Genomic DNA, 23,729 nt, shown 5'->3' on the forward strand with positions numbered 1-23,729 from the left:
CAGGGATGCCCAGATAGATCTGGCTGCAGTCTTTCTTTCACTTGTTATTTTTAAGCTGAGGAGAAAGTGGAAACAGCTTTCTGTTGCTGTGGCAGAGAAATCCTTGTAAGCCCATCAGCAGAGTTAGGCTTCCTGTCTTTAAGAAATCAAAGCCTCATAATACAACATCATTGCTGTCACCAATCAGCCCTGTTAACAGTGTCTAGACTGCTTTACCAATGTCCAAGGTTAAGATGTCAGAGGTATCTAATTACAGAGGTATTCCTCACTGCTTCTGAAATTTTTAAGCTCAGAGTAGGTATTTGTAGGTCTCCTAGAAGCTCCTTGCAAAAGCAGGGAAAACTTAATTTGATAGTTGAACATAATAACAAAATAAAGAGAAAACACACATATCTTAAATAACCCACCCAAACCATTCTACATCCATGCTAAATTTCAAAATGAATTTTAAAATCTTTCTATTTATAACAGACTTTTAAAAGTTACCTTAAAGCCTTCTACAGAGCCACGGTTAGGTTATTCCAGCGACTCAACTTCCTTGTACATAGGACACTTATTTTACCTATGGTATAACATTCCAGTGTCTCTTTGTAAGTACTTTAGAGCAATTTTCTGAGCAGACCCACCACAACATGTTCAGATAACCAAAGCATACCCGATTCCTGTCTGGATCGCAGTCAGCCTATCACAAATTGGAAAGTCTGCTATTTAAGATTGTTCTCCTTAAAATAACAATACTAAAGAACAGAAAATGTTCCTTGAGTGGGAAGGTTTCCACTGTGGCTGCCTGTGGTAATCCTGTTGACAGTGGTGGAGAAGGAAGACTCCAGCTGAGGTTTCTGTGTGGTTTGTTTTGTTTGGCATTCAGTAAAGATCTGCTCCAACCTAGAGCCATTCTTGCAGTTGTAGAGTGAGCACCAGCATTGGTAGCTACAGATGGCACTGAAGAAATGAGCACTGATACTCTGAACGTGTACCTCACACAATTTACAGTGATTAGCTGAGGTTGACACTGAAGTGAGTAGAGGATGTATGGATTTAAAACACTCCTTAATACGTATCATTTACAAAAGAAGTCTATTTAAATGACACAGGATGATTCTAAAATCCACCACAGCAAGGAAGAGTGCGGCTCAAGAGGAAAGGCTTGCCTTTACGTTCTATTTCAAAGTCTTTTTAAACTGCTCTCTGCTTTCTTTTTCTTGAGGGATAAACAAAGGCTTACTCAAAAGAGAGAGACCATATACCTGGCATTACTTAAGGATAGAAATTCATGTTTCTAGTAGAAGTATGTAAGCAGATAACAGAAAGTGATAGCATAATATTAATAAAACCCACTGTTATCTAATAAACCTAGTGTTATCTAAATAAGATCAATAAATCCTACTGTTATCTAATAAACCTACTGTTATCTAAATAAGATTAGTAAAACCTACTGGCTTTACGCTATGGTAATAATGCTTAATTAAATGACTGCAGGTGCTAGACTTCAACAGAGGCATGTTTTTCCAGAAAAGGATTGCTTATTGACAAGAACACTACCAGGAAAATCTGTCCCTAAGATGAAAACTTCCAAAAAGCATACTGTGCTGCCATGCAATGAAATTTCTGAGTTCTTCTACACTTTTGAAATCCCATACAATCTAGGACACAAAAATAGAACATTGTCCCAAATATTCAATGTTTGCTTCTTTCTACAAAGGACAGAAACAACACTGGAAGGATCCTACGGAGGAAGAATGCTTTGTTATTTGTTCTGGCCTTTAGCAAAACAGTTCTGGCTTTCTCTCTGGCTCTGTCTACAGAGGCAAGACCACAACGCCCTTTCTGTCTAAGATAACTGGCACATGTGGTGACTGGGAGGATCTGTTAATGCATGTCTTTCAGCTGCTGTGCAAAACTACTGTAGCAGTGAATGCTTTGGCACTGAAGCATCCATACTTCTCTCTTAAGCTGCTGTGCCTTTGGCTTCCAAATGTTGGCAAAAAAAGTGTGTAAGTCTTAGTGATGCCCATTCACAGAACCACAGAATCACAGAATGGCCAGGGTTGGAAGGGATCTCAAGGATCGTGAATCTCCAACCCCAATGCCACATGCAGGGCCACCAACCTCCACGTTTAATGCTAAACCAGGGCTGCCCAGAGCCCCATCCAACCTGGCCTTGAACACCTCCAAGGACGGGGCATCCACAACTTCTCTGGGCAGGCTGTTCCAGCACCTCACCACTCTGGGTAAAGAATTTTCCCCTGATGTCCGACCTAAATCTCCCCTCCCTCAACTTAAAACCATTTCCCCTCGTCCTACACGTATCAACCCTTTCAAAGAGTTGATTCCTCTCCCCTCTGTAGGCTCCCTTTAGGTATTGAAAGGCTGCAACGAGGTCACCCCGCAGCCTTCTTTTCTCCAGGCTGAACAAGCCCAGCTCCCTCAGCCTGTCCTCACAGGGGAGGGTACATCTTAGAAAAAGAGGTGGATTACAGCAGGGCAAAATCAGTTGTGTTCAATTTGTCAACTGGAGTTTGGCTGAACACAGTGAGCAGAGACGAGCTGTTAATGTTGAGTCAAAGTGTCTGTGGTGAACAAGAGACTTAGAAGCAAGCACAGAAGGACAAAGGGAGCCTGGAGACAATGAGGCAGGTGATCCTTTTGTGGGCAAAATCCTTTCTAACTGGAGAAGGAAGATGTTGGGCAGACCATGAAATGATACAACATAGAGCGGAGGAGGAATTCGGCAGCAGTGGGATTCTAGTCTCTGAAGATACTTTTGGTCTTCAGAGGTACTTGGACAAGAATCCTACAAAGCAGATGAAAGATTCATCCCAAGTATGCTTTAAAGCAGTAACAAAATAGAGCTAGAGAAATGCTTACAGATATACATATCTCTATATTTTATGCCACTCATTGTATTTCTTATGCAAGATGAAGTAAAGAGTGATGGGTTTTGAACACTGTGACTGTGTTTGCCAAGAGTCTATATCTACTTCCTACCTCCAAACATGCAACCCTAAGGATTGCTGTTCTGTCGTTGATATACTTACAACTTCAAAGTTGAAAATTTGCTGTGAAAGGAAGAGATGAATATTCTTATATCAATGTTACGCTCATTTACATTCCTCTTAACAGTGTATTACTGGGTATACAGTAAACATTTCGCATCCTGGTTAATATTGGACAATATAACGTAGGAGGGTATGTAAAAAAGGTAAGAAATGAAGACTGCAACTCTTTCACCTGACGTAAGCAATACGACATTCAGCCTTAAAAGAAGCCTCTCGTATTTTCTAATAAATTATATATATGCCCACTTCCTGGAATTGTTAAAAGCCAGATTAACTGGGGCTTTAGGCAGCGTGACCTGGTAGAAGGTGTCCCTGCCTATGACAGACAGAGGGTTGGAACTAGATGATCTTTGAGGTCCCTTCCAATACAAACCATCCTATGATTCTCTGATTCTCTTTATAGCTATTTAGTATTGTTTAAATGTTAATGCTTCATTGGCTGTCAATTTATCCAAGATTTATTTCCATGAAACCTGTCATTACCATTTCACATCCTCTCTTGGGAAGAATCTGCATCACAAATGTGTGCATATATAAATGATGCATTAAAACTGCATGATTAAAATTAATCAATCTAAAAATGCAAATTATGAGATCCCCAACCTCTGAAGCAGTACCCAAATGAGAGAAGGTGATTGTCTACAACACCACACCATCCAGAGTTTCTTTGAAGATGCTCAGGATCCATTTATCCATAAGGAAAATACTAATGAGACTCAGACCTCCAGTGTACTGGTCAGCAGCAGCAGGCATTCATTCAGTTTTCAGCTTGATTTCAAAGAAGCCATTTCCTCTGGCTGATAGCACTAACATTTATCCAGTTCTCCCTTAAGCTCTCAATGTTCAGTGCCCTGCAAGGCAAGGAGGTGAGGATGACAACAGATAAGGCATTGCTTGGCTCTCTGGCTTGGAACTCAGTACCCTGGAGAGCTGAGTCAGAGTCACTTATATGAGAATATGTCTTTACAGCCCACTCCCACTGTTTTCTTTTGGAGTGAAACTTTGAATTTGCAGTGCAGTGTGTCACCAGCTCTTACAATTGCAGCATCTGTACTTTGCCACTGACTTTTTTTTTGGTCTTTTAACATTGAAAGCATGACGGGATCCCACAGAACTGTATTGGGTGTGGCTGAAGGAGTTGTCTAAATTTTTTCTGACGCCAAGTGGGCCCACTGAAAGTGCTGACAGGAGAGATGTGATGTCAGGGAAAGGGACATCTTTAAGAAACTGTCATAGCATCATGGAATCATAGAATATCCAGAGTTGGAAGGGACCCATAAAAACCATTAAGCCCAACTCCTGGTTCCACACAAAACCACCCAAAAATCAGAACATATGTCTAGGCTCCCCAGTTCTTTATAGGGAGGGGCCTTCATTACATGTAACTATATTATCTTCCCATATGTAGGAAACTGGACCTTATCTTTATATAAGTACTTTGGTCAGATACAGACTAAAGACTAGATTGCCATTTCACGACTCTCATGGCAGAATGGTGAGAACCAAATGTACGTAAGTTCTACCCCAAGTCTTCTGCTGTCTTGGGTTCTCCTAAGTTTTCTCTAAATACCTCAAGTGCTGATGCATCTCCCAGCCTCAGACCTGCAAGTCAAGTGAAAATATCACATGGGACCTCCAGGCAACTTTCACAAACATGGTTTCTCAGCAGTAGCAGTTTTTTGACCTTCCAGTGGTCCCACTCACCTTATCCATGCTTTGGTTTGGAAGCCAAAGGATAGCACAAAAGATCACTATCTATGCTATAGCTAGTGTAAAACACAGATTTATTAGTGCTCTGGCCAGATTTTGGACATGGCAGTGCCATGGTAGTGTTTGGAACTGAGTTTTCAATACATATAGCACCTCATATTTTTTTTTTAAATTAAAAAAAAAAAAACCCAAAATGTGAGCTATAATATGCATGGGCTTTGTTAAAGCAGCCTTTAGGGTCCATTCACTCACAGTTAAATGATGATGTAGAAAACAATCAAAATTTGACAAGAATATTTTTTTTAAAACTGTTTTTCAGCCTTTCAGATCCAAATGCCTGAAATAACTGTTTTCAGTTTACCTAAAAACATCAGGCTGACAGGGGGCACAGAAGACTTTAGGCAGAAAGCAGGGAGATCCGTAAATGTATGAAAAGATGAAAACAGGGTTCATAACAGAAACTGCAACCTTAGCTAGAGAATTCCTTCACACTGGAATGTGTGTAAAGTGCCTAATAACACACACCCTTGTGTTGGCACGATTCTTATTTAAGACACTGGACAAATATGTATAGCCAACAATATACATTACAGCAATTGACCTTGGACCTAATGATCAATCAGCAGTCGTTGTTAATATGCTTCTAGATGGGTGTCAGGGGAGTAACAACAGCAGCTGGTATGTAGATTTTACAAGGTTTGCTTTCTTGTACTGTACATAGCAAAGTTACAGTATGCAGGTATCAAGTGGACGACACAAAAGCCATATCCCTTTAGGGAAGTCAGAAGTTTAGAACAGCCATTAATGCAGACAATGAAAGTATTTCTTTTATTATGTACACAGAGATAACCATGTGAGATGGCATATAGTAAGCATCCAAGTTATCGGAGCTGCACACACATGCACAAAGAGAGAAGCATGAAAGGAAGGGTTTCAGAGCTACTAATTGGGATTTGCATTCTAATTTATTCTCACCATGTACAAAGAATAAATATAATGCTGATGGCTCCTGTTTTCCCTGTACACAATCTGCCCGCAGCACTTGCCTGAGAACAGGAGAGGCTACCTTTGTTTCATATGCATCTACTCTTGCTACAGTGCAAAAATAATCCTTTGTTGTGCTGGGAAGCGGGAGGTGTGCACAGAGGTGTAAGAAATCCTGAGTCTGGCTTCTGCTTGTTCTGACCTCCCCTTACACACACAGCACAATACGGTCATTAAAAACAGTTACACGAGAAATGACCCTGTGCCTCATCAGCCCGCTATATGTCACCGTATGGACAGACAAGCAGCAGTAATTGCTCTGATGAGGAATTCATCTTTTCCTCCTCTTCACAGCCCTGGCTGTGTGCTGAGGAGGAAGGGGACCTGGAGTCTCTCTCCTTGCATCCTTACCCAACAATCCGCTGGGTACCACATATCCCTCTCCATCTCCCTGCACCCTTTGTTTAAAGTGGCACATCCTAAGGCACAGTCCGTGGGGAGGGAGGAGGGAAAAAGAGATATTTACTTACAGAGCAGTGGCGGGCAGCTAGTGTCACCTCCTGGACCTGGGGCAGAGGGTCACATCCATTAACAGCTGTACCACGAACACACTGGCCTGCTTGCTGAGGTGCAGCCAGCCGAAGCTCTCTCCTGCCTGCTGAGAGCAGCTCTTCTCATTTCAGCTCTGCAGGCAGCGTGGTGTGGAAACAGCCTGCTGCCTTCCCCAGCCCAGTGAAACCCCTCGGTATCATTTTACCATATAAGGAGACAAAAGCATCGGAGACATTCATTCTTGTAGGCTCTCTGCAGCTGGCACCCGGCACTTGCTCTCTTCCAAGGGTGTCAATACTTCCTCCTCCTAAACATCTTAGCTTTATTGGCCCCCTTCCTAAAATAAGCCTCCCCCCGCCTCCTCCAGCCTTTGTTTCTTTAAAACCCTGATGCTTATTAATAACAAAGCTCGGCTAAAATGGAGGGGTCTTGCTTTACAGAAGGAAAGGGTTTGCAAAGCCAAACATTTGTACGTCTCTTCACCTGGCTGAGAGAATAAAAGCATCTGGTTAAGGTCAGTCACTTGGCTGCTTTGCCTCTGTGACAGTGCCTTGCCCAGAGAAGATTGAAAAGAGCTGTCTCTTCCTTGGTGGAGAGGTGCATATTTTTATGAGGAGCAAGTCTGCAGACTTGTCTTTGTGGACATTCAGAGCACCTTGTTTCCCCCTGCCCTTTTTTCTTTCTTTCTGTTTCTTCCCGTAACAAGGTGGGGGGAAGAAAAGCATGGGAAATCAGTGAAGGCAAAAAGCCCCTTGTGCAGGAGTGAGCCAGGGGAGCAGATTGCCTCAGCACATGCTTGGGACCCAGCAGAGAACCCTGCCAGTGGGCACATGCTAAGAAGAGGGAGAGCCATTAATCCTCCTATAACCAGGAATGAATTTTTCTGCTGCAGAATCCAATTTCATTTATTCTAGCAGAATAAATGGGCTAGCAGAAACACATTCTGTTAATCAAAACAGTGAGGGTCCTGAGAAGAATTTGGATCAGAAGCAATGGGGGTGCCTGCTCTCTGCCAGTGGAGGGGTAGCGTGGGAAGGCAATTCAAGATAACACCTACTGGTGCCTGATGGAAGGAGGTGCTTCAAATCAACCACCAGGAAACTAGGAAGATGAAAAAGTAAAGCCCATTAGCCTGCTGTTGTTTTGCAAGGTAGTCCAGCGTCCTTTGTGTTCATACTGGCTCGTGCTTGGGTGGTGGTGCAGGTACACAGATCACAGACCACCACAGGACCACAGGATGGCAGAGGAAGAGCCCTCAGGGTCCCTCAGGCCCACCCCCTCTCCAGTAGGGCACCCAGAGCAGGGTGCCCAAGGCCATGGCCAGGTGGCTGCTGCAGATCTCCGAGGAGATCCTACAGCCTCCAGGAAGCCTATGCAGTGCACCACATAGCACAGAAGTACTGCTTGAGATGAGTTTGCTATGGGTTTCTCCTGAAACTAACAAACAAACAGCAGACACACACAAGCAACAAAAATCATGTACCAGAATCCTGACTTGCACTCACTGTCCTCTTGCATACCTGAATGGTAGTTAAATTTTGAATGGGAATTAAACATTAGTCAGTCTCAGCTCTACTCAAAATCTACCAAAAGCACAGACAGAATAAAATTACAAGAAAGGGCCATTTCAAGTTCTTCTCTGCAGATATCAGTTACTCTGGTGTCCATCAATGACCACGGGTCTGTCTGTTGCTGTGGCCCTTACAATCCCATTTTCAAAGCACAGGCATTTTGCCCTAGAGGACCAACCGCGCATGTATGGGACTGTGGAGTTTGGTTCCATGGTAATTCAAGCTCCTTTAATTCAAAGCTCTGCACTCCCAAGCCATGTGTTGCTGGCTACTCCCTTACATTGGCACTGGCACTGGCAGATGAGTTAAACCAGACACTGAGCAACTTTCAGTGAGCTCTTAAGTTTCCATAGCTGCACACCTGTCTTTGGAGGGCTGCTGGCTGGGTGTCTACTCCTATCATTGGCTTATCTGATGCTCTTGGACAAGATATTGCATCTTTTTGGTCTTTAGTTCGCTTATCTGTAAATATAGGGCTCAGGAGAGCCACACCCTTATAAGAGTTGCTGCAAAATATACAAAGGATCAGTTAATGCAGAATAACAACAATAATAACCTGTCTTTCTTTTGCATTAAATTATTTCACAATGACAACAATCGTTACTTTCAATCTGAGCTACAGCTCTTAGCTCAGCTCCGATTTAGAAGCGGATGAAGTGCGTAAAGAATAAAAACAAGCCTTGAAGGTGATTGGATTTGGAATATTTGTTTCATTCATTTCCAGGCCTTTCCAAAAGAAATATTTTGAATATGTTATTTGATTTTTTTTTCTATTTCCATCATATTCACTTCCCTATCTGTCCACTGACAGCCAAGGCAGCAGCTCTGCCAAAGATTTTTTGATGTGAGCTGCTGGAACATACTACAGTGTTTTCCCCAATTACAAGCTAAAAATACATGCTGGCTCTAGCTGAAATTGTTTAGCATAACTGTTGCAGGCCATGAGTTGACTTTGGTAAGATGAGATTATTTTTGTCTGATTTATCCAAAAATCTCTTTGTCCCTGAAGGCAGAAGAACTTCTGCTGATTTATAACCCAGATTTATAACCCCCCTTGTGGGGCTGTGGACTCACTATTGGTCCTGAGGCTCAGCATCAAGCCTGCATGGAGCCCGAAAGAGGGAGAATTACCAGGCAGCTCCTTTCCTCATTCCATGATGTGGTGAGTGCACTCCACCAAACACAACTCTTCTTTAAGGCTGAAATACAAGTATATTTCCGTGCCATTCTGTGATTCAGAAACATAGCCCATGGCTTATAAATTTCTCACCTATGTTGCATTTATTTTTTGTTCTTCAGTGCCATATTGGTTTTAAATCTGATACGGAGAAGGAAATGATACAGGAAAAATATCATATACACACTGAGACTTGTCAGTGGTTTCACCAATCCTTCAGAAATCTCGCTTTAACTACTAGGCTGATGCCTCAGTAGCTACCATTTCAACACTTATCTCCTTTCTCTGAAAAGATTAAACAAACAAACAAAAAAAAAAATAGTGGAAAAAGATGGCTGAATGTGGAATATTTCTATTTCCCCCAACTTGAGTCACACAGAAACTTAACATCTCTGAGGGAGCAGGGATGGCGGAAAACAGTGCCTTAAAGTTTGAAAATAGCTCAGCTACTGACCGATTCCTTCCATCATGATTTTATCCTGGAAATGGTTATGTTACTTTATCAAAATTCAGCAAATCCCTTTCTGATGCTGGAACCCATATAATACATGCTTCCGTTGGACATGAGAAGGTGCGTTTAGGAGAACTGCTGTTTCTAGCAGTACTGCTTAGGAAATAGTGGAGGCTTATGCAGACATTGCATTTTAGTTCATTAAACTTGAAATAGCAACAAGACAATATTAAATCTTTCTGAAATTTCACTCTGATACAATATTCTTAGATGTGTCATTTTCCTCAAGCGTATGAAGAATATGCAAATACTAAATGGTTTGGTTTTAGTCTATATTTTATCTCCACATTCAGTCTCCCGGTCTTAAGTCTTTTTGCAATATTCTGATATAGTTTTTTTTTTTTCTTCTTTTTTTTTTCCACCTGAGTGATTAGAGAATCAAGTAGAAATAACCATAAATATGTAGAATAAGTAAGAAGTATCAGGGTTTCACAAACTCTGAACAAAGTACAGATCTCCCTGGACAATCCATTAAATCCATTGCAACCAAAGAAGAGTATCTTTACATGCACTGGAAGCCTGCCTAATTTAGGTTGATGCACAGCTTTTATAAGGATGTTTAGCCTAAGTCAGTATGAAAAGCTTAGTATTTTAGAAATTCCAAACAAATACAGGAAATAAGTACTTCCAGTGTTTTCTTTCTTAACACATTTTCCACCAACAGTTTTAACAATTTCAGTTTTAACAATTTTCTTCAGTGAATTTAGAGTAAGATACCATGGCTCAGCAGCACTGAAGATCCTCTATTTTTGTACAGGAGCCCTCATCTCCAGAAGGGAAATGTGTAGTTACCCATATTGTACCATATGTCTGTCAAGGCCTTCACTGGACAAGCAGCCTTGTCAGAAAAGACATCCTGTATCCTCATGGTTTAGAAGCCCATAACAAGCACTTCAGGCTACTGGAAGCCCATTGAACAACTCCCCAAGACAGATGTCTGTGTTCTGCAAACCAGCCATCCTGGAGAGCCATCAAATGAAGAAGAAATCAAGAAGAGTGGTATCAAATATATCAAAGAGCGTGGAAGGTAGCAATTCTTGTTGTGGAGTGCAGTTCTTCCCTTCCCTGCTTCCTCTATCGGTGTTTCTTCATTTTTCCCCTTTTAGTGAACAGATGGTGACTCTGCTTCTAAGGAAATGAAACATTTTGTTTTCTGCCATGCTCACACCTCCTTGGTCTCAAAGCATTCCCTAAGTCCCTCAGCTCTGTAGTTAGTTTATCTATGACCACCAGGGACAGAGATCCCAGTTTCACACCTTTGGAAGTGCCACAGGATCAAGAGACTAGAGCTTCTGGCAAGAGTTGAGTAGTCTTTAGGCACAGAGCTTTATTAAAATAATCTTAAAAACAAGGATGAGAAAGCATTTCTTCACTGCTTTGTTGCTCAAAAGTATTTTCTCTGTATGTCGTAGAGGACACCCAGGTAACAGTGCAGAGCCCTGTGCGGAGGAACTTTTGCTTTTTTTCTTTCCTCTGGATTCAGCTTGATGCGTGGTCCCACTTATGACAGACGGGAAGAGGCTTTTGGGTTTCCTACCCTTGCAGATGGAACCTGAGCTGCCAATTTACTACAGAGCTCACAGTAATTGCTGGTCTTCCGAATTGGCAAATGCAACCCCTTAATTAAGGCTTTATTCATTTTGATATAATCATGATTTACAGTTCCCAGTTTCAAACATACGAAATAAGCACACTGGGATTGTTCCAAAAGCCTAATCACTGTATTTGTGATAGCACAAGAGACATGCAATTCTATACAAAACAGCTCACATACCTAGGCACTTCCCTCAGTGCTCCCACTGAGCTCTAGCTTTTTTAGGCAAAACCCCTTTCCAGAATCCTCCCCCGCTCACTGCTCCACTACCCATGGTTTCTCCTCCAAAACATTAGTTCTGAGAGAATATTTTCCTCCTGCTCCCCTGAATGCCTTTTCAGCCTGCATCTTTTATGACCCTTTAGAGAGAGCCAGTAACAACGTTTGTGACTGCCACTTCCTGCTATCAGACATGCCGTGTCCCAGGGAACTTTTGAGCAAACTGAGATTCATAAAATGGAACAGTTGGCAGGCACCTCGAATCACAGAATCACAGAATGGCCTGGGTTGGAAGGGACCTCAAGGATCATGAATCTCCAAATCTCCAACCTCCCTGCCACAGGCAGGGCCACCAACCTCCCCATTTAATACTAGACCAGGACTCACCAAGGCATGATCAACAATATCTAACTCATTCCTGGCAGATCTTTGTCTAAGCTGCCCCTAAAGATTAAGGTTGGGACTCCATAACTTCCATAACCTCCAATGTCTAATGCAGACAAGTTTTGACAGATGTAAAAAGAAAGAAGCAGCATTCAGACTACAGTTTGCGGTTTAACTAGAATGCTTGTAAAGCATAACTGGTGTCAGACAGAGCAGGTAAGTTGTACATATTCAGATCATGCCATAGCAATATGAAAATTTCTGAACAGGATTCCTCCAACTCATTATACCATCCTACTGGTCTAAGAAATGCCTTAGGAAGAAATTAAGAATAACTTGCAGTATTATCCCCTTTTAATACTCCCCAGCTTCCCACAGCACTTGAGTCAGGAGTTTCTCAACTGGAAGGCAATACCTGTACTGAATATCACTTCTACACACTTGCATAGTTACCTGTCAATCCCACGAAAAATTCAGTATTCACAGTTTACTGTAACAGGTAGCTCTACTCTGTGCTGTTGAAGAACCACCTCCCTGTGTTTATTTTGAACATATTAGCCATTAGCTTCCTAGATCTTACATTCGGAGAACTAATTAGTAACAGATTTTTACTCACACTTTACAGGCTGCTCATGTCTTTATTCATCTTTATCATATCTATTCTCAGCCAGTTCTCTCCTAGGCTGCAGAGTCTACTCTGTATGAGATCTACTTCCTGTGTTTTATCATCCTTCCCCCAGCTGTTTCTAATACGGCAATTTGCTTTCTTAGATTAAATGACAGAACATTAACATTCAAATAGCTTTTTGGCTATTTTTGACCACTAGGCAATTATTTTCATAAATCTACATAACTCCCAACTTTCCCACCCAGGTGGTCAGCCCAAAATCATTACTTTATAGATAAAATTCTGTTTTTTCTCACATGTACTGCTTTATGCACATCTGCTTTCAGTTTAAGATGCTACTGCAATGCCTAATCACTCTGTTCCCTGAGATCCTCAGTCTTGGTAGAATTCCACTTTGATCTTCCTTTACTGCAAGAGTTGCATGTACATCTTTCAATAAACTTAATGTAATTCATTACCTTCCCTCTTGTTCCACAACTACTTATATGTTTTTTAAGAGCATTTGGTGAGAGGCCTTCTTGAATATGTGGAAAAGTACAAGTAAGTAGATAGCGCCAATCAAAGATCTCCTTCATCTGCATGCTTTCTCTCATCTTACAGGAACTCGATGGATTTTTAAAGCTTGACTTCCCTTTATAAAGCTGTACTGCATTTTTCCCAGTGTGTCACATTTACCTTTCTTTCTATCCTGCTGATTCGTTTTTGCTAATCTTATCGTATCTGCCAGGATCTGATTTTTCCACTTTCTCTTGGAATCATTTTTAAAAGCTGGCATTGCATTAATTACTTTCAGGTGCTCAAATCTAAGCCTGTTTTAAATAAGAAGACATGCAGTATGCTTATTTCAGCTGTTTCATCACCGAGTCCCTTTAGATGTCTTGGGTGAATGCCATCTGGTTCTAATATTTTCTTCCTATGCATTTTGTTTATTTGCTCCATTCCTCTTCAACAGACAGCTGAGATTCTGATGACACCCATATGAAAGTGTTCTGCTGTAGGAAACTCTCCAGAGCAAAATAAATAAATAAGTAAATAAATAAGTAAATAAAATCATTTCACTTATTCTGCTACAGCTTTCTGTTTCCTGAGGTCTCCTTTTATGCTCTGCTTATCTATTTGTCCTGTCATTCTCCATGACATTCAACTTGCCTTGAATACAAAAGGAGCATACAGTTGCAAATCAATTCCCAGATTACTTACAAATCATAATGTTTTGATGTAAGCAGAAAGAGATCCCCTCTTTGATTTGAGTATGACTAGGGATACTCTGTTTTTCAGATAGATCCTTCTGTATGGCAACAGTTATTTTTCTGCTCAACACTATTTGTATATTTTGCACATGTTTTGAGGAGGTTGGAGATGTAGGCTCAGACATATATTATGCTTCAAAATATGAGCTTAGATTGTGCACTTTGAAGTGGAGTCCTTGCTGTTGATCGTTGTAGGTCCGTGCTTACTTTGAACCCTGTAAGTGCTCATGCTCTTTAAATAACAGGATTAAAGCAATCACTTGGTTGCTGATGTGAATTTCACATCTAACGCTTCACCCAGAACTGGAAAAAAAAAAATACTACCCATTGCCAGCCTGATAGACAGATGGATTGTGTTTGTCCCTGACAAGTTTGTATTCACATTGCTTTCTGGCAGGCTTACCTTCATAATGTGAATTAAATTCAAATGTTCTCTGTAAAATGAAATAAAGGATGGATGCACAAACTGTTGCTGCATTCCGAAACCTTCTACCTGTGCAAATGACAAGGAGATTATCCAACCCTCCACCCCTCTGCTCTCCCTGACTGCATCCATATCAGTAGACCTTGAGGACCCAAAGGTGGTGGAAGATGGACAATCCAAAATGAGAAACATCAGTGTCATAGCTGACCAACACTCAGGTACCATAGTCACATGGGTGTTTTGGGAAGTTCAGTAAAAACAGTCAGGAATGCAAGGGTAATGCAGCATCAGTCAAGAAAGCACCAGTCATCATGCAAAACCTCTTCTAAGCACTCAAGATTTCTGGATGTTTTCATCATAATCTGTAATTTTTTCAGAGACTTTCAATTTTGAACAAAGAGATGAACTGAAAATACTTCAGTTGGCTGAATGACTATTGTCACTACAAATTTTCAAATAGATTTCTGTCTTTTTCTCCCTGTAGGTAATTGAGCTAGTGGAACAGATGATCTAGAAAAACATCACAATTCAGTTCCTGGTTCTCTGTTTCTTAGCTCTGTTATAACTCTTTGTTCCTGAATAAACATTTTCACATCCTTTTGTTTTGAGAGGTAAGGTCATTTCTGCCGACTATTGCACTCCATTACAGTCCTACTGAGATAGAATAAAATCCTAACAAAATATTTCCACTTCTTACACCAGTAGAGTTACTGACTCTACCAGACAAGCTTTCCATTCATCTGACATGCTCTTTCCTACATTTAGGGGCTCACTTCACTATCTGGAAGCATATTTTCAGGAGTTCTTACAGTACAAGGATAGCCATGATTCACCTCATGACTCTCCAGTGTCCAAGAATTCATCAATATACAAGGAAACCAATATAAAATGTGAAAAGAACAAAGGAGAAATATGAGAAGTAAGACTGACACAGATCTTACTACGGAGAATCTAAGTTACTAAAGCATCTTGGGTAGTACAGGTAGAAAGGGGGAGAGATACTGGAGAGTAGTCAGAGACTTGTGATAACACTGTGCACTCCTTGATAAAGAAAATGCAAACAGTTTATGGTAATATCCATTTAATCTAATTTTAACTGACCAAATGCTAGCAAACAACATGAGCCATCCCGATCCCTTAGTAGTGGATATGGAAAGAGAGGTTATCTGCCAGAGGTGATTCATTACTGAAGATGAAATGAACTGCAATATAGACGTGATTTTCTTTCCCCATTGATTCTAGAGTGAACTTAGATGCCTAGCTCAGACAATTAACCTTTGGTAGCCAAAGTAGGGCAGCCTTGTCCAGGAGTGGAATTCACACACCTAAATTCCGCTGCTGTATTTTTCTCTACTTATTTGAGCAGAGCTGGGCACAACATGGAGTTGTTCAAGACCAGGGCCTTGGGCAACCTGATCTAATGCTTGATCTAGTGGGTGGCAAACCAGCCCATGGCAGGGCAGTTGGAACTGAATTATATTTGAAGTCCTTTCCAATCCAAGCCATTCTATGATTCTATTATTCTATGAACATTGTTCATGCTGGCTTGAGGACTTTTATTCAGCTGAAAGGAAAGAAAGAAAAAATCTCTCTCCAAGACATTAATCTTGGAGCCGTAGGTCACAGCAGCCCTTAGTTGGGTCTCACAGCCTGTGGATCCTCACCACAGTAGTCTGCTCTTGGCCCTGGCCCTTTCTTTTCATTTCTAAATTAGGGAAAGATGCTACTTTTCTCCTCTACAAGAATGTTGTGAGAAAAAATAAACTGCAAAGCAACTTGACTTTACGAAAAGCAAACCATACGAGTAGCCAGCACAGAAAGCGTTTGTCCTGTGTTCATTCAAACTCCTGACCTGAAGTTTAAACACAGAATTTGAAAACTACCACAAACTGGAATTATTCTAACAGCTTCCTGTCTTTTATCATTCTGTACCAGGAGTGCCACGCCAGTGTTAGCACCTTTTTTCTTGTTGTATTTTAAATGGTGTCTGAGCCCATGAAGTGGCATGCTGCCTTCTGTGCCTGCATTTCAAACACTACCAGCGCAGGGGGCTGTGGGAAGTGTTGCACTGAGACAGTCCATGGACTTCATACAGAGGAAATCAGGATACTCAGTACTTAAAAAATGGGGTAAGTGGCAGAATAATGGGCTTCTGTGTGGTGGTATCTGAGGATGGTATGTATCCTTGTTTTCACATGGTAATCTCCACGCAGGCGGGGCTTTGCTTCCTTAGCTGCAGTCTACCAAAAAGAGATGCAGTTACCTATTTTCCTCCAACAGAAAGTATGCAAATTTCTAGTAAGTCTTCAGTAAAAATCTGTTGAGCTTGACAGGGGAATACGCTGATTTGAAAGCTCACTGGCTTTGTTTTCTATGTGTTTGAAACAACTCCTGCTCCCACATCGTTACTCATTCTACTCTTTTTTACAGAGGTTTTCCCTCTCAATTTTTGTGATATGAAAACATCACTGAGATAATAGGAAAAATTAACCATAAAAGAAAACCCATACAGGTGGCTTCACACAAAATGCCACTAAAATTATAATGCAGAATAAGTGAGAAGTATCATCTAGCTCCTTCAGTTTCACTGCTTCTCAGTGGTAGTTGTAATAGTAGCCAGTAAATCACCAGAAACATTTTGAGAAGTTGACAGATCCTTTTAAAATGTGTCCTGTGAGTGTTCCTTCCATGTCTGTGTCAGAATGAGCTGAGCAAAGCCAGGCAGGATTGCTCAAACACCTTTCAGAAAAATGAGGACTCCGTGTAATATGACCTATGCTTCTCTGAGCTAATCAGTTCGATGATGAACGTTGTTGAAACTGTCTGACATTTGCCAGTGTGAAACTGTACTCACTGAGACATAAAGCCAGAGATAAAGTATTGAAGCCAGTAATAATTCATCTAACTGAAAAACAACAGTGTCTGAAGCTTTCAGATTGCCTATGCTCCGGTTACAAAATACGCAGATATGAAACAAGGAAGACTTGTAAGAAAAAATGTGAAAACCATTTGCTGAGACAAATCTACTCAAATATAGCACTGTAAAAATTAGAAGGAAAAGGAGAAAATCTGAGATTTAAAAAAAACAGTGAAGGTTTCTGAGAAAATTCCCATTGCTTTCTGTGGTGTGAATTTCACTCCCAAGTCAGTATTTACATTCCCTTTCTTCTCTAGCTTTCTTCCTTGTAAAAATGGCCTTTTATATTTTCTGTATTAAGGAAGCATTTGAATGAGTCTACCCACTCCCAGCCTCCTGCCAGCTGCAATCAAAAGTCTGCACTGTTCTGGTGGTTTGCTGTTTGGAGAGGAATAAGTAAAGATATTCACCCGTTAATCATATATTAAAATGCTAGGTAAGAACAAAGTATTATTGTTGGAAAGACTGCCTTCAGCATGGGTTCACTTTGGGAACAAGCTTTTGGTCTTTTTGTTTTATTTCACTTTTAAATTCAAATCCACTGAAAAATCTGCACTAGTATGCATGTTCCTGCATTTTTTCAAGCTGAATAACTTTGGCCAACATTTAAAAAAAACAAAACAACAAACAGCACTGATGTTTAGCTGCACACGATTGGAATGATACTTTTGCTTCTTTTTTTTTTCTTTTTTAAGGGGGAACACTGTCAGTACAGCAACAATGATAATTTAATACTAAGAGGCCAACCAGAATAGTTGTTTTATTCCTATTGTTTTAGTCTGAGGCCTGAATGATAGACAGATAATTTGAGGACATTGGAAAGTTTCAAGCACGAGGGAGGTGAAACTCCTCTATTTAAAAATGTTGTTTTCACGCACAACTTCTTCAGTGCACAATTCACTACACAGGCACACCAGCTGAACATAATTGCAGGATCCTGGGGAAAAAAATGGCCAAGGGGAGCAGCAAGTCTGGCTTGGGCAGCTCCCAGCATGTGCTGGTGGCCCACTCAAAGCCAACACTGCGATCGTTGGTGGGAAGTGCTACCTTTGGTCTGCAGTTTACAAAATGAGTTTACAAAACTCATTTCACCAGTACTGGGGACAAGCAGATCAGAGCTGTGTATGCAACTGAGCAGTACAGACCATAGATGCAGTAGAACAGAGGGATATGCATGCAGTGGTGTTTGAAGAAGTTAAGCCTTCCAAAGCATTCTTGAGGGGATAGTAAGCCTCTAGATAAGATAGACATGCGTGCAGACTATTTGGTATTTATCACTCCTTTTTACTTCTGATGAAATTATGTGCTGTTCTTCACATAAAAGATGAAAAGAGGAAGCCTGGAGAGCTCATCCAGACGAGACATGCTAACTGAGGACAATCCCACTGGCAGTGTCCTCCTCAGCGGAAGACGGAAACGTGGAAGCAGACTTACAGGCTACATCTGTGTCATGAACCAAAAAAGACCTCAGGGTATTCCCAGGTATTGCAACTCACTGATCACTCTAGCCAGCTGAGCAAACATCAGCTCGGGCTCTCCCACCTGGGAATAGTTTGGGAGTAAGTCCATCTATGTGGCTATTTTTGGTTGTTGTATTTTTGATACAAGGAGCATGTAGTGGCACAGACATGGACCCAGAACATTGCAGAGGGTATTGCATGTACTGCTGTGATGGAGGCAGAGACAGCCCTGAGACTGGATTCAACTTCTCCACACTGATGGGCCCAATCAGCACTTGATGTGAATATCTACATCCCAGCTAAAGTCAGTAGACCTTCAGAACTTTGGGATCAGCTAAGGGCCTACTCTTTTGCCTTTTAAATCTTCACATAGGGATTGAGCTCAATTCCTAGTGCTTTGAAGGGAGGTGACGCCTCATATGAGTTTTAGGTTTGGGTTCAACCAGAGGTGATGGGGACCTGAGGTCCTGTCAAAGCCTACTGAACAACGGTTGCTCAGTATTTTGGAAAAAAATAACAAAACAACTCCTTTCATTTCATTTCCTAACACAATCAGCAAACTCCAGTGCAAAACATGATAGCTTTAGTTCTTGGGCTAAAAATAAGTAGTTATTACCTTTGTATCAGTCTTTGTGGTCGTTGGATGAAAGAGCCTTTCCTTATAAGGATGTTTATATTAAAAATGTGTGCATAAATCCATCCAAAGACACATATATACACACATATACATATGCACAAACAACCTTATTTTTCCAAAGAGGTCTTCTTTTATCAGCTTCATTCGAAAATTAATGCTCTCATGAGATGAGGTTAAAAGTAATTTAATGTAACAATGGCCTGATAATTGGCATTTGGCAGTTATTACTAATGCTATTTTATAGTCTGGTTCTGAAGAATTCGTGCTTTGACACACAGACATGTTTTAGTGCTTTTCTTTCTTTTCCCTCTTCACACAGCTGCTGTAACCCATATCAAGCAATTGTTTAAACAAGAAATCAACAAGCATCGCTTGTAATTTGGCTTTCTTTCCTTGCAGGCTGTTAGGAAATTGTCTCAAAGAGGGAAAAAATAAAATGTTCCTTCTGCCCTCTTTTTTCCCCCTTTCATAAAGAAGAAAATGCTGATAGAGAGGAAAAAAAGAAAACTAATCACACACTTTCCGCCTGAAGTCATTCAGTTTCCTATTCAAACCAGGAAAGTGTCTATAGTTAGACATGGTTGTATTCCTTGAGAACATGGAAACATGACAGCATATTATTAGTGCAGAAACTAAAGAGCAGCTGCTACTTAGCACCTGGTTCCCAAAAGCGGGCTGGAAATACAAAGTCAGATACTCTGTATGTGCCCTGGCAACAAGAAATGAACAAACAACCTGAAATCTCCTTTTCCGGTGAGAAAGAAGCCCTCCCCTTGTGATGTCTGCCCAAAGCCCTGAGAAACTTCCAGCCCCTGTTGCAGAAGGAAGGTGAAAAGGAGAAAAGGGGCCAAAGGATGGTAAAACCCAGACAGGTCACTGCCTTACCTTGCTGCAGCTCGGTGGTGCCTCCGTTTGTGAGCGTGCAAAGGATGGGAGCAAATGCAGGGACTCGTGGCTTTATTGGATTACCCACACTATGTATTTAGTAATTAGACAGTTAGACATTTGTACTTCAGATGAGCTATAAATATAATATCTCCAGAGCCCCAGGCACCCAGAGGAGATAAGGACTGTAGCACCTCTGTGCCACCGGCCTTTTAAGGCATCACAGATATAGCAACACAAGGCCCCCAATGGAAAGGGCTGCTGTGCTCCTGACCTGCTCCATTTGAGAGTGCTGGATCTCAAAATACACTCACCTACTTTCAGGATCTCCTGTGAGTGTCCCTCAGAAAGCCAGCACTATTGTATGATTTGATATTTTCATTGAGCTAGAAGCAACTTTAACTTCTCGATTATTCCCCAAAGCTCTGGGATTAGCAGAAATGCCAGCTGCTCTGTGGATGCAGTGAACTCCAGCTCCCCTTCATCTGTTGGGTCTGTCCATCCAGGCATATAGCCTAATTGCAGAGCGGTATACCCTCCTCATTCTGCCCTGTTTGATCCCAGGGGAAGACAGTGCCAGTGCTGTCACTTCCCAGCAAGAAAATAACATTCGTGAGCAGCCTGAGGTCACAGATCAGTGGGTGTGGGCAGGGGCCTCACAGCTCAGGAGCCTGCTCTCCCCTCTGGGCCCCCTGCTCACTGTGAGGGAGTATAGAGCTGGGTTAGGGGGCACTCCTACATCTAAGGAATGAGAGATTAGAGGTGAAAGAGAGGTCTTTTGGCATATCCTGTGGGCACAGCCCTTCTGGCTGCAGAGATGAAACTGCCCAAGCAACGCTCAGTGCAGAATCAGGACTATAGCCTAGCTCTTTGCCCATGCTGGATCCATTTCTGTATTTGACGTGTTTCTGCAGAGCAAGATGCAGCACAGTTGTGGTCCTCGATCAGAATGTTGTACTATTTTAAGGTGCTTTTTAGGAGAAGAAAAGGTGATCTTCTTCAACACACGGATGAAGAAAGAGCGTTGGGCAACATCTATGTGCAAGAAAAGGATTCTCCCTTACACGGCAACATATGTCTCAGATGAAATACTACTTTTTTAAACTGAGATTATCTGTTGTCTCTTCTGACTGAAGCAGGATTATCTGCCATCAATCTATTACTTCCACTGTCCCCAAAAATGTCCCATTCTCTACATCTCCTTCTCTTCAAAGCGTTGATAGCTCAATAGTTTTTAGGAGGTCATGTCACCTTTCAGCTCTTCTCTGAACACTTTGTTTGGTCAAGCCATGCAGACTGGATACTGACACAAAATGTGTGCCAGGGTTTTTGACATGACAAATGGATTTATGGTTTGATTTGGAGCCCAGTCAGGTTTTATGGTTTTAATGCCAAACCAATCAGAAGTAAGCATTTGAAGGGTTCATCCCGACATAAAAAAGCTCATAGCAAAATGTCCTCAACCCCTGCCAAGCAACATAATTTGACAGTGCGAGTTCAAGTCTCCTGGAACAGATGACATCTGCCTTTGTCCGTACGAAACCTCCCAGCTTCCAAGCTCCGTGGCCTAAGAGCACTGCCTAGAGACTCAGCTTAGGGAGATATGAGAAATATCCTACTGTTTCTTGATGAAAATATTGTTCATCCAAGAGTTAGCAGCCTTTTGCCACATGTTCCTGTAGCTACTGTGTAAACAGTCCCTTCTCATTTCCCAGAACAATAAACAGTTATGAAAAGCCGTATAATCAGCAAAAATGTAGTAGTTAGGACATATGTTTGGACAGCTCTGGATAGTTTCAGCCTTTTCCTGTTAGCCAATTTTTTCATTTGTATGTTTAAAGATCTGGGCCAATTTGTAAGAATACCCCATAGAAAAGACAGTGGTCCCCAGCCCTTTCTAGGCACTCTGGGCACTGGTGAGTTTAATCTCCAGGTGTCAGCTTGATTACAGAGAGCATTTGTATAAACAATACAAATAACAACAATAAACTGGGAATGATATTAGGGTGAATATGGCCCCCTGACAGACCCTTCTCTGGACATGCTTCACAGCCTCGGTATCTTTGTTGTAGTGAGGGGTCCAAAGCTGAACACAGCATTCAAGGTGCAGCCTCAGCAGTGCTGAGCACAGAGGGATGATCACTTCCCTGCTCCTACTACCTACATACTATTTCTGATATGAATAACACCCTATTTAAACAGTTCCAGTTTTATTTGGGGCACTACTTTACTCCTTGATGATGCAGACTGTGAGGCAGCCACTCTGTGGCCCCTTCACCATCTACATGAATCAGTAGCATCAGAGCCAGCCCCACTGCCTACAGGGCTGAAGGGAGGGTATGGAGCAAGAATTTCAGATGATCCTCTCTTCTGAGGCAAAGGAATGTGGCTGTGCTAGAATAGTTGTTTTCTACGCCTTTTGAATGCAAAGGAAATGCTGAAAGCTTTAAAGCACTGCCACTGTGGGAACTTCATCGAGGTCTTGTAATCCAGCCATTACCGGATTACATTACTGGGGTTAGAAGCTCTATCACTGATCCTCACCATGAGGACTTGTTCTGCTATTATTTGCAAATCACAGGAGATGCCAGCACCCAGGCAGCTGAGAAGGATGTAAATCTTCAGCACAGCTTTAACATGAAAATCTCAGTGGCTTGTCCTGGTACTGTCTTTTCTACAGGAAGATCTCTGCTGACAGATATCCATGGGAATCTGACCTTACTGTTATGACATTTTTGTTCATAGCAGGTAGCACAGGGATTAAAAATGTGTTATGATGCCTTTGAGCCTTTAATCTAATTTGGGGGGTTTAGAGATAGGTGCATATGATACTGACTGCCAGAGACTTAACAGCAGAGCCAGAGTGGAAGAGGGAGCCTGCAGAGATGTTGCCAGTGGCCAATATTTTGCGAACACATGTAGTGAGGAAGATGGGATTAGCATTTGTCATCAGGAATGGTGGATTCAGATGTTCTATCGAGCCATCAGCCTGTTTGCTTGTTCTCCCCTTCTGCACCCAGAAGTCATCTCTGCTCCTCTTCCAAATGAGACATTTTAGCGCATGTGCAAAGGAGGACCTGAATGTGAGCTTGAGAATACAGACAAGATTATCATAGGAAACAGCCCAGTATGTATGATTTCCAAGGATCTAGCTTCTGTCTGGCTTCCCCTCTTGCCCTATGGTTTGAGCTGAGGCTCCAAGAGGATGTCATCACTGCAAAGCTAAGTGCAAGATTAAATGCTTGGAGCCCTGTGACTTCTTGTTTTCTATGCCCACTGTCAGCAGCAGTTCAGCTCACCCACTTTTTGCCATCCAAAGCTTAAATCATGTCCAAGGTAGTTATCTGCATGCTTTCAGTTTAGTGGAGGTGCCCATGCCTCTGACTGCAGAGGGAGGCAGATAGCTTACAGCAGGCAGCTAACTTCTGATGACTATGGCTCTGGGAAATGCCTTGCATGCAGTGCGAGATGTCACAGAATCACAGAATCACTTCTGATGTCCTTCTTGTAGTGTGACACAAAATTGCCTGTGCTGGGCCCAGACCATTTTCTTGCTTCCAGCCAAATAGTTCTCGTTTGAGAACAGATATTTCCCAGAATTCAGTACTGAATTCCCACAGGTTTTGACCTGGGGACTGCCTGAGACTGAAGCAAACTGTTCAATAACCTTGACAATTTATTTTTTATTTTCGATCAGTTTCTGAGCTGATTTTGAACCCAAATGCTTGGGGACTTTAAAATCTACCACTCTCAGTCAGAGCAGCTCA

At 41.7% G+C, this 23,729-nt stretch overlaps 1 protein-coding gene across 5 annotated transcripts in view; it reads right to left on the minus strand.

Annotated features, from left to right (window-relative positions):
• Window positions 1–20,120, minus strand: part of FHL2 (four and a half LIM domains 2) — a 39,904-nt gene extending 19,784 nt beyond the window's left edge. Inside the window, exon 1 of one of the 5 annotated variants that reach the window (XM_048932510.1) lies at window positions 19,963–20,120. The gene's annotated coding sequence lies outside the window, so the exon portion shown is untranslated. Of the gene's footprint in view, window positions 1–6,283; window positions 6,571–19,962 lie in introns of those variants that run through there. The other 4 variants (XM_048932518.1, XM_048932501.1, XM_048932521.1 and 1 more) reach the window with 4 other exon arrangements.
• Window positions 20,121–23,729: the final 3,609 nt, after the last annotated feature.

The sequence above is a fragment of the Lagopus muta genome, chromosome 1 (genome assembly GCF_023343835.1).
Source record: "Lagopus muta isolate bLagMut1 chromosome 1, bLagMut1 primary, whole genome shotgun sequence".
Lineage (NCBI taxonomy): Eukaryota > Metazoa > Chordata > Aves > Galliformes > Phasianidae > Lagopus > Lagopus muta.